The sequence below is a fragment of the Ochotona princeps genome, chromosome 12 (genome assembly GCF_030435755.1).
Source record: "Ochotona princeps isolate mOchPri1 chromosome 12, mOchPri1.hap1, whole genome shotgun sequence".
Classification (NCBI taxonomy): domain Eukaryota; kingdom Metazoa; phylum Chordata; class Mammalia; order Lagomorpha; family Ochotonidae; genus Ochotona; species Ochotona princeps.
Window position 1 is genome coordinate 65373602 of NC_080843.1, and position 16505 is coordinate 65390106.

The 16505-nt window shown below is 48.2% G+C and overlaps 1 protein-coding gene across 3 annotated transcripts in view; it reads left to right on the forward strand.

The window, feature by feature from the left end:
- Positions 1–16505, forward strand: part of SPATA13 (spermatogenesis associated 13) — a 144471-nt gene that overhangs the window by 93169 nt on the left and 34797 nt on the right. The gene's annotated exons all lie outside the window — the stretch shown is intronic.

Genomic DNA, 16505 nt, shown 5'->3' on the forward strand with positions numbered 1-16505 from the left:
TGGTTCACTCCCCAGATGACCACAAGGGACAGTGGTGTCACAGGGTTACAAAAGAGTAGAGAGCCTCTCCAGGTTCACACACATGCAGATGGCTCCATGTTGTGCTTTCTGGAACATTGTTTTGTTTTTCATAAACATATATATAAAAAACATGCGTATTTTTTTAATTTGGGGGTTCTTTTGTTGACCAACAGCCAATTGTCTCTGCCTAAAGAATGGTTTGGAAGGGTGTTGGGTGCTCCCAGAGCAGATAAGGTGGCTTCCAAACCAAGTTGGGACAGTATAGCAGTCTGGACGGCTCCTAGGAGCTGAGAAGCTACAAGGAGATTTGTGTGGAGGACTGGCTGCGAGGACGAGAGAAGGCCAGCACTCCCCCGAGAGTCTTGAGCCCCAGGTCAGAGACGCTTAGGTACATCTCTGCCGCCTCTTGGATCTGGAACACAGAAAAGGATTGGGTGCCTCTTGCCTTCCGTGTTTGGAAGCAGGTGCATGAGCTCAAGTGGTTGAGTGCGGTGGAGTTGAGGTTGTTCTCCCTAAAGAAATCCAGGTGGTCTTGGGAAAGAACAGAGGGCTGAATGTGTGGCACAATGGTTAAATCATCGCTCGAGACTCTTGCGTCTCATATGGCTCAGGACCAACCACAGCAATGAGAGAGAGAAACGCAGCCTCAAAAATTATTCCTTGAGGGGGTGGGCACATCGCTGCTTGCGGTGCCCACATCCCAAGTAGAGTGCCCGCTTCCAGTCCTGGCTCCTCTGCTGATGGTCCAGCTTCGTGCTAATGTGCGCCCGGGGGCGGGGGGGGGCGGCAGCAGATGGTGTCTCGCACCCCACATAGCAGACCCAGGCTGTGTTCCAGGTGGTGTTCCAAACCCCAGCTGTCACAGACATTGGAGGAGTGAAACAGCTGATAGAAGATCTCTGGCTCTGTGGCTCTGTCTTTTTGGAGCAATAATAAGTCAAACAAAGCGAAGAAATAGATTCTGGGTGGGTTCTAAATGTCCGTGTGTTCTTACTGGAGAGAGACAACACACATTTTGTCAGTAAAGTGGCAGCTCCGTGCCTAGATTCTTTGCCTGGCAAGTCACCCCTGGCCCATGTTGTCATGGTGCCTTACTGTGCTGACAGTCGGAGGTGTGTCTGAGCCAGTGATGGGGAAGGGGAAAAGGATGGACAAGGAAGATAAGTAAAATCCTATGCGCATGTAGGCATCATTCTAAAGGGAATCCTCTCTCTTTGACTTCTGGTGGCAAGGCCATGGATGCTGGTCGGTTATTCAGCTTAGCATCCCTCACTGTGGGGCCTAGCCTTTGAGGGTACTGAAGCTAATTTCCACTGATAGCATGTAGTTTTGACTCTGCTTATAGCATTCATGTTGCCTGATCCTCTGGCCTCTTCCACAGCCTTTGCTGATAGGGCTCTTTGCTAACTGAGCAGTATAAATCTTCATTCTGTAGGTTTTTGAGCTGCTTCTGGTCTTACTTGCTGACAAAGCCATAGATGCCTTTCTGGTAGTCAAAAATCAAGCTGCAAAAATGAGTGGAGCAACAGCTGTGAACACAGACTATTTCCACACCCAGAGATTGAACCAACCGTGGGCAGAAAATACTGGGAAAATTGGGCCAGCACTGTGGCACAGTGGATGAAGTCTCTGCCTGTGACCCCGACATCCCATTTGAGCATTCAAGTCCTGGTTGTGCTGTTTCTAATCCAATTCCCTGCTAGTGAGCCTGGGAATACAGTGGAAGTTGGCCCAAATGCTGAGGTTCCTGCTGCTCATGTGGGAGACCTGGATAGAGTTCCTGTTTCCTGGCTTCAGCCTCACCCAGCCAAAATGGCTGCTGGCTTTTCAGGAGTAAACCAGTAGGTGGAAGATCTGTCTCTCCCTCCCTATAACTCTGCCTTTCAAATAAACCAAGTAAATCTTTAGGGGGAAAAAAAAGGGAAGGAAATATTGGAGAAAAAAAAAATGCCTCTGTACTAAACATACAGACTTTTTTTTTCGGTTCGTCATTTCCTAAACAAGATCTACTGCTATTTCCATGGTGTTATTAAGTGTTATGGGTAACTGAGAGATTAAAGGCTACAAAAGGATGCATGCAAGTTCTATATGAGTAATGTTCCATTAAAAAATTACTTAAGAGAAGGAGCTTGCATTCACTGGTTCACTTCTTAAATTCTTGTGATAACTAGTGTCAGGCTGGACAAGGCTGAGAACTCAGTGCAGATTGCCCCCACGGGTGGCAGGGACCCAGTGACTTAAGCTGACCCTGCTGTTTGCCAGGGTCAGTATTAGCATGAAGCTGGGACTTGGAGCTGGAGTCAGTGCTGAGCCGAGGTACTCCGGTACGAGATACAGACATCTTCCCTGGTAAGCCAAGTCCTGCTATCACAGTACCGTTTTATGGAAGGGACTTGAGCATGCTCAGACTTTGGTATCTTGGAAGGAGTTCAGGAACCAGTCCTTGAAGGTCCCAAGAGACAACTATACCTTCCAGCATTTGAACAGATTCTGTAAGTCAACACTTAGGATTATCTATGGAACCAGTGATGGTGTAGAGGAGCTGAACGTGGGTAAGGTGGTAGAAAGTGTAGAAGGAAGGAGAAGGCCGCTTGTCCAAGGTTTGTTGAGTGCACACTTGAAAGATGAGTAGGAGGCAATGAGGCAGATATCCGAGGGAGGAGAAATGTCAGTGGGAGGAACATGTCTGATGCCCCAAGACTGGCAGGAACTCATTGCGTCTCTGAGGTTCAGCGAGGAGGCCAGAGGGACCCAAAGGAAGGGATCAATTAGGAGCGGTCTGGAAGGCAGGCTGTGGCTGGGCACAAAGGGCATGGCGGGTCAGTAGGAGGAGCTAGGGTTATTCTAAGTGCAGTGGGAAACCATTGGTAGTTGCAGGTGATTTGTTCTGATTCATGCTTCAGAGAGGATAGACGGGGTTGGGGACCAAGACAGAGGAAGGGAGATGAACTTGTGGGCTTGCGTGCGTCCAGCTAAGAAGAAACAGTGGTGGCCATAACCACTAAAAGCCACCCACGTTTTGCTTGGATACTCATTTATTTCCCCAGTGGCATGAGGAGGCTAAAATTGCCAAATGCCGTTCTAATTCAGGGCGCCCAGGCTGTGGGCCCTGGCGTAAGTACTTCCCCCTTGGGGGACTAGATGCAGTTTTGACAGAGCAGAGTTCCTGGCTGGGAAGGCAAGATGTTGCAAGAGTATCATGCAGCCACGACCATGTTGACAGATGGTTTCAGGAGCTGGGCACTGTGAGTGGGTGAGCATCAGCAGTGACATCGGCCATGCCCATCCAGGCAGCATGACTTCCAGGGGTGACTCGAAGCAACCTCTACAGTTTCCTTGTCATGAGTCCCTTGTGGAGAGTGATAGGATCATGTGCCTCTTGGACCGTGGCATCCTGGGGCTAAGTGGTGTTATGTGACATGCCGTATCAGTCCCTGCGCTGACAGGAAGCTCCGCAGAGGCCTGACAGCTAAGGAAACCAAGTCCAGCCTAAGTGGTTGTTCCAGGAAGGACCTAGTCTGGCCCCCTGTGTTATGAAAAGGCCTGTTGTAATCAGCTTTCCACAAGTAACTGTCTAGTTCCTTCAAGGAACCCTATCATTAACTTTGTTTGAGGGGAAAGCCCTGTGTTTAGCCCAGGTTCAGTGTCCATTTACCACAGTGGAATTGCAGGTTTTGTTCTGTGTTTGGTTTTGTTTTTTTATTTGTTTGTTTTTTGTCTTTTTGTAAACCTACTTTGTAAACATTCCGATGACAAGCATAAGCGCTGGTGCCATGGCACAGGAGGTAAAGCTGCCACATTCGGCACCAGCATTGCCGGCGGGTGTCAGCTTGAGTCCCAGCTGTTCTGCTCCCCATCCAGCTCTCTGCTGATGGCCAGTGTTGTGGTGCAGTGGCTTAAGCCACTGCTTGTGATCATAACATCCCCTATCAGAGAGCTGATTCCAGTCACAGCTACTTCACTTTTGATCCAGCTTCTTCCTGCTAATGGGCCTGGGAAGGCAGTGGAGGATGGCCTAAATCCTTGGGCCCCTATGCCCACTGGTAGACCCAGAAGAAGTTCCTGGCTCCTGGCTTCAGATTGGCCCAGCTCCAGCCATTGCAACTATTTGAGAAGTAAACATGCAAATGAAAGACACACTCTCTCTCTCTTTCTCTCTCTCTCTCTCTCTCTCCCTCTCTGTCTTCTTTTTGCAACTCTGCCTTTTAAATAAATTTAAAAAAATATCTCAAAAAAAGATGCCAAGCATAGAAGATTGAACACAATGTTTGCAGCATTATTTTTTTTTAAAGAATTATTTACTTATTCAAAAGACAAAGTGAAAAGAGGTCTTCCATTTGCTGGTTCACTCCCCTAAATGGCAGCAGAAGCCAAGACTGGGCCAGCCCAAAGCCAAGAAACAAGGAACTCCGTCTAGGTCCCCTGTGTGGGGTGGCAGGACCCAAATGTTGGGCCCTATTCCTCTGCCTTCCCAGGCCCATTGGCAGGAGAAGCTGGATCAGAAGTGAGGCAGTTGGGACTTGAACCAGCTCTGCTGTCAAGGGAGTGCATCACCACGAGTAGTTGCTTAATTCGCTGCACCACAACATTGGCTACTCTACTGGATTATTAAACAGTGTCTGTTTTTTTAAGATTTATTTATTTTTATTGTAAAATGGGATATGCAGAGAGGAGGAAGACAGAGAAGATCTTCCATCCACTGATTCACTCCTCTAGTGGCCATTACAGCCAGAGCTGAGCCGATCTGAAGCCAGGAGCCAGGAGCTTCTTCTCAGTCTCCGACTTGGGTTCAAGGTCTCAAGGCTTTGGGCCGTCCTCGACTGCTTTCCCCGGCCACAAGCAGGGAGCTGGATGGGAAGTCGGGCCTGCTGGGCTTAGAACTGGCACCCATATGGGATCCTGGTGTGTGCAAAGCAAGGACATTAGTTGTTAGGCCACTGTGCCAGGCCCTAAACATCGTCTTTTGCAATGAGGATTCATGTGAGACAGATGTCTTCTCGTGCTTGGAGTGTATTCTGTTATGTACGATCATATCCCTTCCTTTAACCCATTACCAGTCCGTTCTGTTCTTTCCACGTTCCCCCAAGCTCCTGACTATGGGTTCATAGGAGTGGAATGCTTTTCAATGGAATGCTTTTCATCTCTTTCCAGGGAGAAAGGATTAGGAAGTGTGACATGCACTTTGCCACTGGGGAGTTTCTCTGACTTTGGGACAGATACCAGATAAGTCATAGTTGTTCCCCTTGGATGGAGACTGGTAGCCAGAGATGTCTGCCCAAGATGACCTGCTCTCCCTTGCTGAGGAGGCCCCGGTGAGGGTTCTTGACTTCTCTGTCATGATGGCTGCACTCAAGCTCCACTCCACAGACCTGCACATTTCCTGTTAACACAAATCAAGCCATGCTATGGGGAGTTGACTCATTGGTTTTGTTCTCATGGACTCTGAGATGAATCAGACACAATCAAAGACCTCACGAGTCACATCATTGTGAAGGCCACCTTTTTCCTGCCAGGTGCCCCTCCTCTATGGAGGTCAAGGTCTTCGCTGCAAAGAAAGCAGTTCTCACCAGCCTCTCTGGCTGGAGAGGTCAATGGCATGGTACTGATAAGAGATTGCTGGCATTGTCCTCATCTGGCTTGGGAGGTATAGTCAGGGTGCGGGGGAAGCCTCACAGGCCAGAACATCACCAGCAGACTTGGGGCTCCTTCTTTTCCTGAGGATTTGGGGCTTGTGTACTGAGTTCACAAGTTGAATACCTAGGGATGGTTGGTAAATGCAGTGTGTGAACTGTGTTGGATTCTGACATTAACGAAGCAGCTATAAATACAATTCGGAGACAAATGGGGGAATTTTCACAGGGACTGAATTGCTGACACGAAGGCTTGGCTGTTCAGTTGAGTACTACAGTAATGACGGTGTGGTTGCTTTTAACTCCTTATTTGTTATAGCTGTATACTGAAGTCACGAGGTTTGTTTTCAAGTACTTCAAAAAAAGATGGTGGGAAATGGTTAGAATTTGTGCAATACCAATCATTGTGGGTTCATCAGATTAATTCCTCTGCTGTTGCTCAAAACTTCCTACAGTCAAAACTAAGAGATAGTAAAAGCGAAGTTCTTCTTCCTCGGTCAAGTGCTCTTAAATCTCTAAATGAAGAAATACACACCAAAAAAAAGGAAATACAACTAATTTTCTTAAGGTACAAGAAACTGAACATTAGCAATTGAATTTTTATTTTCTTGAAAGAAATGGAGTCCTGCTCCTCCTGAGTGATTGGAAGCAGTCCTCCTCTGAATCTTGCAGGGCTGTGCTGTGCTGTTGAACTTGCAGCCCTTCTGGCTCTGATGGACTCCCCCACTCGACCTCTCCCCAGCCATCTAGTCCATGAAGGCAGTCGCAGGAAACACACTTGAGTCGTGCTTGTATCAGCCTCATGGGTGTGGTATTTGAGATACTAAATCAGGACAGTGAATCACTTAAAGATGCCTTTATAAAGTTCATAGATAAGAAGGCTACCCACCTATAAACAAACACTATTGCTTTATTGTGGTGGTGGTGTGGTTTCTCGCTCCTTGGCTTTTCCAGAGGGAGCTCTCTTCCCAACTTTCTCTCGGGAGTTGTCTTGGCTTTCTGCTTTCAGACAACTCTTGTGTTGTACCTCACCCTATCGCAGTCTATTGATATTCTTAATTTTTCCCTTCTGCCTTAGGCACTCACTATACTTCCTCCTTTAAGGAGTGCAATATTTCAACCAACGTTCAAACTGGATTGCTTTTCAACATTCTCAGCTTCATGTCCATTCATTTTTTTTCCCCCTACTTATCCTGCCCATCAAGAGAGTTTGATCTTGCGGTAAACCAAGGTTACCTTCATTGTTTCCTAGACAGGAGAGTATGGGGTTCATTCTAAACCTGAGTAGGCCTTCCCAGTCATTGGCAAAAGGCCAGGCAAACCCATCCTTGGCAGTCAGAAGGTCATGTGTGCCGCTTCAGGAATTATCCCATCAGCCTCTTAAGAAGCCGTGTAACCAGTAAGAGCCATCTTAGAACATTCCATCGTAACGCCAGATAACAGAGAAAATGTAAGCAAGTACAGTGATAATCAGACACACGAACTAGAGGTAACCCTCTCGCACGAGAGAATACCAACATAGAAAGCTGATTTGAAGCAATGTTTCTAACTTCAATAATTGCTTCACTATTATGTGAATGGCATGCCCTTTACAAGCTTGGAAAAGAGAATCAGGTCAAGCCAGTCCAGCCTCCCGTGACCCAGGTCAAACCCCTTTGTCTTCATCGGGGGGATGTAGTCATATGAGTGGCCTTCAACCAGGTTGCAAAACTCTATACATCATAACCACGCATCCGTGTGTTTCACTAGGAAACAACTGGCCATTCAGTTCTTTGAGGGCTTGACATATACATATGGTGCATATCTGTAAACGGTAGCGTGACCAAACTTTGGAGTCAGTCCTGAACCCATTGGTTCTGCATCTGTGGATGAGACCAAGCTCCAACAGAAACTATCTGGGGAAAAAACTGAACATTTATGGATCGTTTCTATTTTTAAATTCTCATTTGTTTTCATTTTATTTGAAAGAGGCGGAGAGACAGCAGTCTGTCATTGATCAAGTCCCCAGATGCCCACAGTAGCCCGGGGTGGCCAGGCTGAAGCCACGATCCTGGCTCTCTCAGTCTCTTACTTGGGCGACAGGGACCCAAGCACTTGGGCCATTATTTGCTGCATTGTAGCAGGTGCACATGAGCAAGAAACTGGATTGAAAGAGGAGGAAGAATGCGGGCATGCCTCTGTACAAGCCTCTGACCCACACTTTTTTTTCCTTGAGATTAGACCATAAATAATACAATGGAACAACTATTTACCTAGCATTTACATTGCATTGAGTATTACGGCTAATCTAGAAATGATTTACAGTGGGTGGGAGGATGTGACTAGGGTATATGCACGTGTTACTCTGCTGTTTGGTATAAATCTGAGCCTTCTCAGACTTTCTGCAGCAGCAGTCCTGGAACCAAACCTCCAGGGAACGAGGAACGACTGTAGCCCCAGATACTAAGGACCTATCCATAAAGCTAATCAGTGCTTACTGATGATTGGTGATGGGAGGAACTATTACTCTGAAGTTTTAAAATCTTTCCAGTTCTGTGAAAAAGTGTTTACGGGTGCACTGAGACAGTGCACTATAAGCACGGGGAAAGACACACATAAAAATTTACGAGCTCTTGGGCCTGGCGCAGTAGCCTAGTAGCTAAGGTCTCACCTTGCACACGCTGGGATCCCGTTTAAGGGCTGGTTCTAACCCCGGCAGCTCCGCTTCCCATCTAGCACCCTGTTTGTTGCCTGGGAAATCAGTCAAGGACGGTCCAGAACCTTAGGACCCTGCCCCCACGTGGGAGACCTGGAAGAGGCTCCTGGCTCCTGGCTTCATATTGACTCAGCTCTGGCCATTGTGGCCACTTGGGTAGTGAATCAGCAGACGGAAGGTCTTCCTCTCTGTCTCTCCTCCTCTCTGTATATCCTCCTTTCCAATAAAAGTAAAATAAAATAAAAAATAAGTAAAACTTTTAAAAAGATTTATTTTCATTACAAAGTCAGATATACAGAGAGAAAGAGAGACAGAAAGGAAGATCTTTCATCCAATGATTCACTCCCCAAGTGAGTGCAACAGGTGGTGCTGCTCCGATCCAAAGCCAGGAGCCAGGAACCTCCTCTAGGTCTCCCACACAGGTGCAGGGTCTCAAGGCTTTGGGCCATCCTGGACTGTTTTCCCAGGCCACAAGGAGGGAGCTGGATGGGAAACGGAGGTTGCCAGGATTAGAACCGGCGCCCATATGGGATCCCGGTGCATTCAAGGCGAGGACTTTAACCATTACGCTATCGTGCCGGGCCCAAAATAAGTAAATCTTTTTAAAAATTCAAGAGTTCTTTATTTTAAAGGGAGAGTTAGAGGGGGAGACAGAGATCTTTCATCTGCTCATTCACTCCACAAATGGCTGAAATGACCTGGCCTGGGCCAGGCTGAAGCTAGCAGGTGGCAACTCCATCCAGATCTCCCCCGTGGGTGGCAGGGGCCCAAGTCCTGGAGCCCTTTTCTGACCCTGCAGCAAACTCGATCAGAGGTAGAGCAGCTGCGACTTCAACAGGTGTTCATGTGGAAAGCCAGCCTCACAGGCTGGGCCTTAGTACTGTGTCCAACGCTAGTTCCTACTCTGCTGCTTGCACATGGAAGACCCCGCCAGAGGCCTTGTTAGGGCCATGCCTCGTTAGCCGGGTGGACACTCCATCACTGTCTGAAGGGTTATAGCCACCCCTAGCCGCATGCCTGGGCACAAGGTTGCTAAGCGTCTGTTACCCTAGGTTAGTCCACAAATGCTACCACCTTTCGGCTGATTCCGAGTGCAGGGCAGCGCTGTTGGCCTCCGCAGACCCCATGCCCCGCCTGACCCTGGGCTGCACGCCCAGGGCGACCCATCACTCCTCTCCGCAGGGCACCGCTCCACGCTTCACCTGCACGTCACTTTGCGCTCCTCCGCACAGGCGCCGTGCCACGTGCGTGGATAGGTGGAGATAGTTCCCCACGCCATTCCCAACGGCCACAGAGCTCCGTCAGCTTTGGCAAGTCTGGCTCCTACAGCTCGTGGGTCGGTTTGCATGAAGAAGACAGAACGTGCCGAGCCTTCTTCAGGGTGTGGGGTCCGTGGCCTCCGTGGTCGGGGTTGATTTCGTGAGGGGAGACGGCCCAGGGGCTTGTGTGCTCGCTGACTCCTCCGTGTTCCGGAGCTGGTCGCAGTTGTGAGCGCACGCTGCTGTGCCACTGTTGGGGTACACTCTGTCAGTTGTCCTGGGAAGGACGGAGGGAGGCGCCATGATGGAGCCTTTCCCAAGTGGCTTTGCTGTGTGCTGTTTCACTGACACTCGTGTGGCTTGGGCACACTGAACACCGTCAGGTGTGGGGAGTCCCAGGACTTCCTGGAGGAGGCGACACAAAGTGGGCATCAGATGGGGGCGGGCATGGGTATTCCAGATGGAGGGAACTGCACATGCCATGGTGGAGGTCAGAGTGGAGAAGAGCCCATGGTGAGAAACAGATTAAGGTAGCCCAGCCCAAGCCGCCCCAAGCAGCTCTCATGCTTTTCCCGTGAAAGCTGCCCTCTTTTGCCCACTGATGCCCGCAACATGCTGGCTGCTGGCTGCTAGCTTCTCCAAGCTGTTGTCCTTGTGTAAGCCAGGGTACAATCCTGCCAACCAGGGGCTTTGCCCCACAACCCCCTTCCTGCTTATAGCAGGTGGTTGTGAAGTTGAGTAAAAACTATAAGCAAATGTTAATAGGAAACGGAAAAAAATTTGAGTCTATGAAGACAAAATTGAACACTTGGGAGAAACTCAAAGATGATTTACCAAAAAAAAAAAGTATCTGTAAAATTAGATGAGAATTAGATGCCAGAAAAATGGACCAGTCATAAACCTGAATCATAATTGCATCACCTCTGTGTGTACTATAAAGAAGCTCAAACGGACATCAGAGTGGACACTCCCGTAGGTGTGGACTGGGCAAGAAGAGATGGAGTCTTGCTGGATTGAGGCAGAGATGAAGAGGTGTGCATTCCAACTTCAAATGTTTATGGCACAAATGCGGGAATTAGGGTTTCTGACTCAGCCCCAGCTGCTGGGGGTCGGGGAGCTGCAGCTGTGTGGGTGCTGCTTGATGGTGAGGGGGGAGGGCGGAGGGGGCTAGACTGCAGACGAGCCCCTGGCCACCAGGAGCCACAAGGGTTTCCACGGGCCTGAGTCGATCCGACTGGTGTTTTAGAGAAATCCTGGTTGGATTGTGGAGTGAGTGGGAGAAGTCTGTTGCTTCATCGAGTGGTCACAGAGCTATTAACTGGGGAGATGAAATTGTAGTACTGGAAAAAGAAATTGGAGGTCAAGCTTAATTGGAGGTTTGGGGTGAGGGAGGAGTCAGTTCTGAGACCCAGGCCTGGGGAATAGGGCGCCATGAAAGAACTGGTCGGCGGGGGCGTTGGTTCTGAGCTAGAAGGGTGGCCTTGGAGCCAGCTCAGTGCGGGAGTCATCAGGCTGCAGGAGCGTGAGGGGCAAGGCTCTGCGGATCACCGGCATTTGGCAAGCAGGGAAGGAAAGGAATTCCCAAAGACGGGCAGAGGGAGGAGGACCAGCCAGGTAAGTCGGGTCTTGGTTGGTCAAGGAAGCCAGGGCTCCTGAGAAGGAAGGAGTTAGAGACCGGAAGAGAGCTGTGCGTTCAGCTGCTGGGAGGAGGTGAAGAACTCTTTCTGGGTTTGGTGCTGGGGCAGGGCCAGAACGCAGTGCGAGAGTAGGTTGAGAGGTTAAATTGTCAGAGATCCTGTGGCCTAGTTTTAAATTTGGTTTGATGGTTTTCAGATTTCATAGTTAAAAATAACCCTTAAGTGTTGAGGGCTACTTAAAGATGATTTGTTGGGCAACTCTATTCAATTACTCTGTCCTTACTGAAAGCTGGTTAATGTGAAATTGTGTTTATTACTAAATGCTTTTTGAAAGAAATTGTAAAGGTAAACATACAGCATGAAGTTCCATTCCTTAGAGTTTGGATGTGACATCTGAACATTTCAGAAGTGAAGGAATTTAATAATAATTGCTTGTGTTATTTCAAATTTGACTTTTAAGTATTAAGTTACATTGAAAAAAATTGCTGGAGAATATTTCCTCGTGTCTTGTGGTGAAGTTAAAGAATTCATTAAAATGGCTTGGATTTATTTTTTGCTTGAATTATGACAAGGTTTTTTTGGTCCTTGCCTTAGGTTGTTGTAATTTTTATTTAAAATTTATTTTTATTGGAAAGGCAGATTTACAGAGAGAAGGACAGAGAGAAAGACCTTCCATCCATTGGTTCACTCCCCAAATGACCACAACAGCCAGAGGAGCTGATGCAGAGCCAGGAGCCAGGGTTAACCAGTTGAGCCATTGTGCTGGGCCCTGTTGTAATTGTTAAGACCCTTCTTCTGGTTGGTTGCAAATTAAAAAAAAAAAAAAAACACAATTAAAAATTTAAAAAATGATCTGAGGGCTTGTATTGTAGTGCAGCAAGTTAAGCTGCCACTTGGGACATGGGTTTCAGAGTTCCTGGGATTGAGTCCCATCTGTGCTTCCATGGAACTTCCTACAGATAATGCGCTGTGCCTGTGAGAGACCCCGGTGAAGCTCCTGGCCTCTGCCTGGCCCAGCCCTGTCTGCTCTGGAAATCAAGCTATGGAGGGCCCTTCCTCCTCCCTTCCTGTGTCTCCCAAGGACAGATCACAGCGTGTTTTTTGTTTTTCCATAGGACAGTGAAGTAGACCTTAAGACTCTTAATAGAGTCAGTGAATGGAAGAGGAAGCCGAGTCACATCTTTCATCTGGGGTTATTGTTTTCTAATTATTATTGTCACAGTTAATTTTTCTATTGAACGGTCAAAAAGCTGGAGTTTAATCCTGATTCTCTATTGAAACACTTCGGCCTTTAAATCTCTGATTTGTGTCTGTTTTTGTTTTGTAATGAAGTCTTATTTATGAATTTATTCTTGAAAGGCAGGAGTTGGGGGGAGAGCTGCCTCATGGACTTGTTCACTCACTCCCCAGTGGCTGCAGTGGCCAGGAGTGATGGAGGCTGAAGTTAGCCCAGCACTCCATGCTGGTCTCCATCCCATGTGGCTGTGTCCTAGGCATATTAACAGGAAGCTGGATCAGAAATGAATAGCAGGGCCTGGAGCTGGTGATCTGAGAGTAGGTGCTGGCTTTGCAGGCGGCAGCTTAGCTTGGCTTTCTACAGCACTAGCCCTGTGACTGAATGGTGTTACTGTGCGTTATATAATGCGCATGCTTTAGCAATGTGTGTTTTCATTCTTTCAAACTACCCAGCACAGTGCTGTGAGCCCGGTTTCTGTCTTTTAGCAAACTGAGTGTTGCTTAGTCCATGCTCCATGGCTGTGGGTTCAGGACTCAGGGGTTCAAATGTAGATCCCATTCCACAAAGTCCAGCTGGAGAGACCCACGGGCTGCCTGCACTGGGACACACCTGGAGAAAACACACATGGGCAGTTGTAGCTATCTGCCCCACAGAGCCGGCGCAGTGACCTCGTGCCAGGGAGATGTTAGTAATTAGGAAAGTCTAAATGACAAGGGCAGTGAACAGTGAGCTGTTTATGTGATGGCACGAATGACCCTAACCCAAAACAGTAAATCTAATCAGTCAAGTCCCAGAGCACTAACAGTGCAGGGGGACAATATTTTGTTTAACTATTATCCAAACATGTTATACAGAATGAACATATATAAACTCTGGTTATTAGAGGACTGAATCTTGCTCCCCAGTTTCCTTGACCCAGGCTAAATTTTTCGTTTACAGGAAAGAGAAATGCAAGTGTTGGAGAAGTGGGGGGTGTGGGTGTGAGTGTTGGGGTGTATGTGTGAGATGCTCTTGAAACAATTTTAAATGTTCCATGAAGTTTTTTTTTTTCGGTGGGGGGGCGTTATTGATTTTTTTTTTTTTAAGATTTATTTCTTTATTTGGAAGTCAGAGCTCCTGAGACGGAAAGACAGCCCTTCCATATACTAGTTAACTCCCCAGGTGACTGCGACAGCCAGGACTGAGCCCTGTTGATGGCAGGAACTTCATTCCGAGGCCCAAACACTTGAGCCATTTTCTGCTGCTTTTCCCAGGCCACTGTCAGGGAACTACACCAAAGGTAGAGCTGCTGGGGTTGAAATGGATGCCCATTTGGGAGCTGACATTGCAGGCAGAGGCTTTACCTGCTGTGCCACAATGCCAGCCCCTGCGTTATGTCTTTCTGCTTCTGCATGTTATCCACCTTGTTTCTCAAACGTTTTATCTCAATAAATAGTCCTAAAATGTGGGCCCGGCAGCATGGCCTAGCGGCTAAAGTCCTCGCCTTGAACGCGCCGGGATCCCATATGGATGCCGGTTGTAATTCCGGCAACTCCACTTCCCATCCAGCTCCCTGCTTGTGGCCTGGGAAAGCAGTTGAGGACGGCCCAATGCATTGGGACCCTGCACCCGTGTGGGAGACCTGGAAGAGGTTCCAGGTTCCCGGCTTCGGATTGGCGCACCGGCTGTTGCGGCTCACTTGGGGAGTGAATCATCGGACGGAAGATCTTCCTCTCTGTCTCTCCTCCTGTCTGTATATCTGACTGTAATGAAATAAATAAATCTTTTTTAAAAAATAGTCCTAAAATGTGAAATCCAGTGGCACCTGTTAGTAATAGCAGCATTCTTAGATGTTTGAAATACCAAGGGCTTTGAGTGTAAGGCGTGGATGTCACGTGTTCCCTACGCCCCTTCTCCCTTTCTCATCCCTCTTTTGGTTCTGATCCCAAGAAACATAGAGAGTTGGGTATGTTTATCTAAAAAACAAGATGAATCAGTTCCCTTACCTGTAGGCAAGTACTTGCGGTAAAACTGTTTTCCTGACTGCTAGGACCGTGCACAGTAAGATTACTGCCTTCTGACCCCACTGTGAACCAGCACGGATTCCATCGAGGCCGAGGAATTTAGAAATTATGAAAGGCTTGCGTATGGAGGAGCGAGGATAACAAATCTGGACGTTAGTGCCCGCAGCCATCCTGCCAGCAGGGCTTGGGGGCTACAGTCGCTCCAATGGCACTTGTCTCAATGTTGTTTCATGCCGTATCATTACCAAGAATCAGGATTTTTTTAAAAAGGAACATAGCATTCTGGTCCTTGTCTCAGGAAAACATAATAAAATGTTCAACAGTTTTCCAGAAAACTTGGGAAACTTCATCTTGCAGCAGTTGAAACAGCCTCAGTTCTAAAACATTTATTTGTATCTTTCTAACCGACTGAGTTTCAGGAGTTGAATCTTAAAAAGGAAAATATTGCACATCAGATGAGGGTGAGCAAGAGCCTTGAAAACCACCACCAGAGAGTGCTGGGGCTCTGCGTGGTCCTGGCCTGGGCTTACAGGCAGAGCAACGTTCAGAAGCTTTCCCCAGCCCAGCAAGATTTATGTAGCAGATAGCAGAGCTGGCATTCAAACAGATCAGCCCAGCTAACTAAGCACTTTGAACCATCTTTATAGATCACCAGATAAAGACGAATGCAGAAAAGAGTTTGTACTGGGTCTTGAAACATGAGTAAGATGCGCAGGAAACGGCGGCTAAGCTTTGTTTGCTTCTGTGTCAGTCCAGATTCTAGGCAGTGGCCAGGTGCAGTGTCCTGTTGGGGGCAGTTGGAGAAAAGGGCAGAGTATTGAGGACAGGCATGTATCATTTAGGCCTCTGAGAGCGGATCTTCCACAGCTTTGTGTGTCTGTGGCCTTGAGGCCACATTCCCCAAGAGTGAGCAAGCTGTGATGGCATGGAGGGCAGAGTAGCACACTTCCTTCATCGTTGTCTTCCAGCATGCACTGCGTAAGTGCTGGTAACTCAGGCTCCACTTCCTGTGTGCTCTCTGTGATGGAGCCCGCCCCACTATGGTGAGGAACCACTGGCTACTGTACGTTGTGTCGCTATAGCTTAAAGGGAGTCTGACTCCGCTGCCCCGGGGGCGGTGGTGGCAGCTGGAACTGTCCACTGCAGAGGCCAGCAGGTGCTGGAGAAGGTTGGGTTGCATGTCATCTGAAACGTCTTTCAGGTTTCTCTGGAAAATCACATAGCTGTGACCTCTATCTTGATAGTAATGTGTGTCCTTCCATCTGTTTAAAGTGAAGGATCCCTGTGAGTCCTCAGTTATTCAAGCTGGTAAACACTGGATGGAGTAACTGGTGGCCAGTGAAGCAGAGCATTTCCTGCTGAGGAACCCCCATCCCAGCTTCAGAAACAGCAGCCCTGTTGCAGCATTGGCGAAGGGCACAAGAGTGTATCCAGATCCTGGCCCTTGCCAGGCACTGCCCACATGTGAGCTGGGGCTGTGATCCTGTCCAGCCAGTAGGGTTGTGGGAAGGCACCTTGGCCAAGGTGCCTGCCTGTCCTGGGACCCATTTGTTAAAATTGACAATAATACAGTGCCAAAAAGTAGCGTGGCAACCCTGGGACCTGCTGATGAACACCTGTCCTGTAGCGCTTGGTAATGTCCCATCCAGCCTAGCGGGGGCATCAAGTTTATGGGATAGTACATCTGGGGGGTTTGCTGCTCTGAGGCATGGCCACAGTGGGGCCACAACTGGTTGCTATGGGTATCTAATGCTGGTCATCTTTTTACACATGACCTAAGTCACATAAGACAATGTGTACCACATGGTTCTTAAAATGATCAGTAAGAGGTGAACTAACAGGAACCTCGGCAGCCACCTGGCCCATCTCAGGTAGTCCTGGCAGTGGGAAGCACTGCCCTGAATGGGAGATGTGGCTCTGGTGTAAACTCTGCAGAGATCTTAGGGCGTTTTTCCAAAAGGTTACAACTATGAATGGATCTTGGAGCCCTTTTGCCAACAATACTTTAAAGCCCTTTATCTAT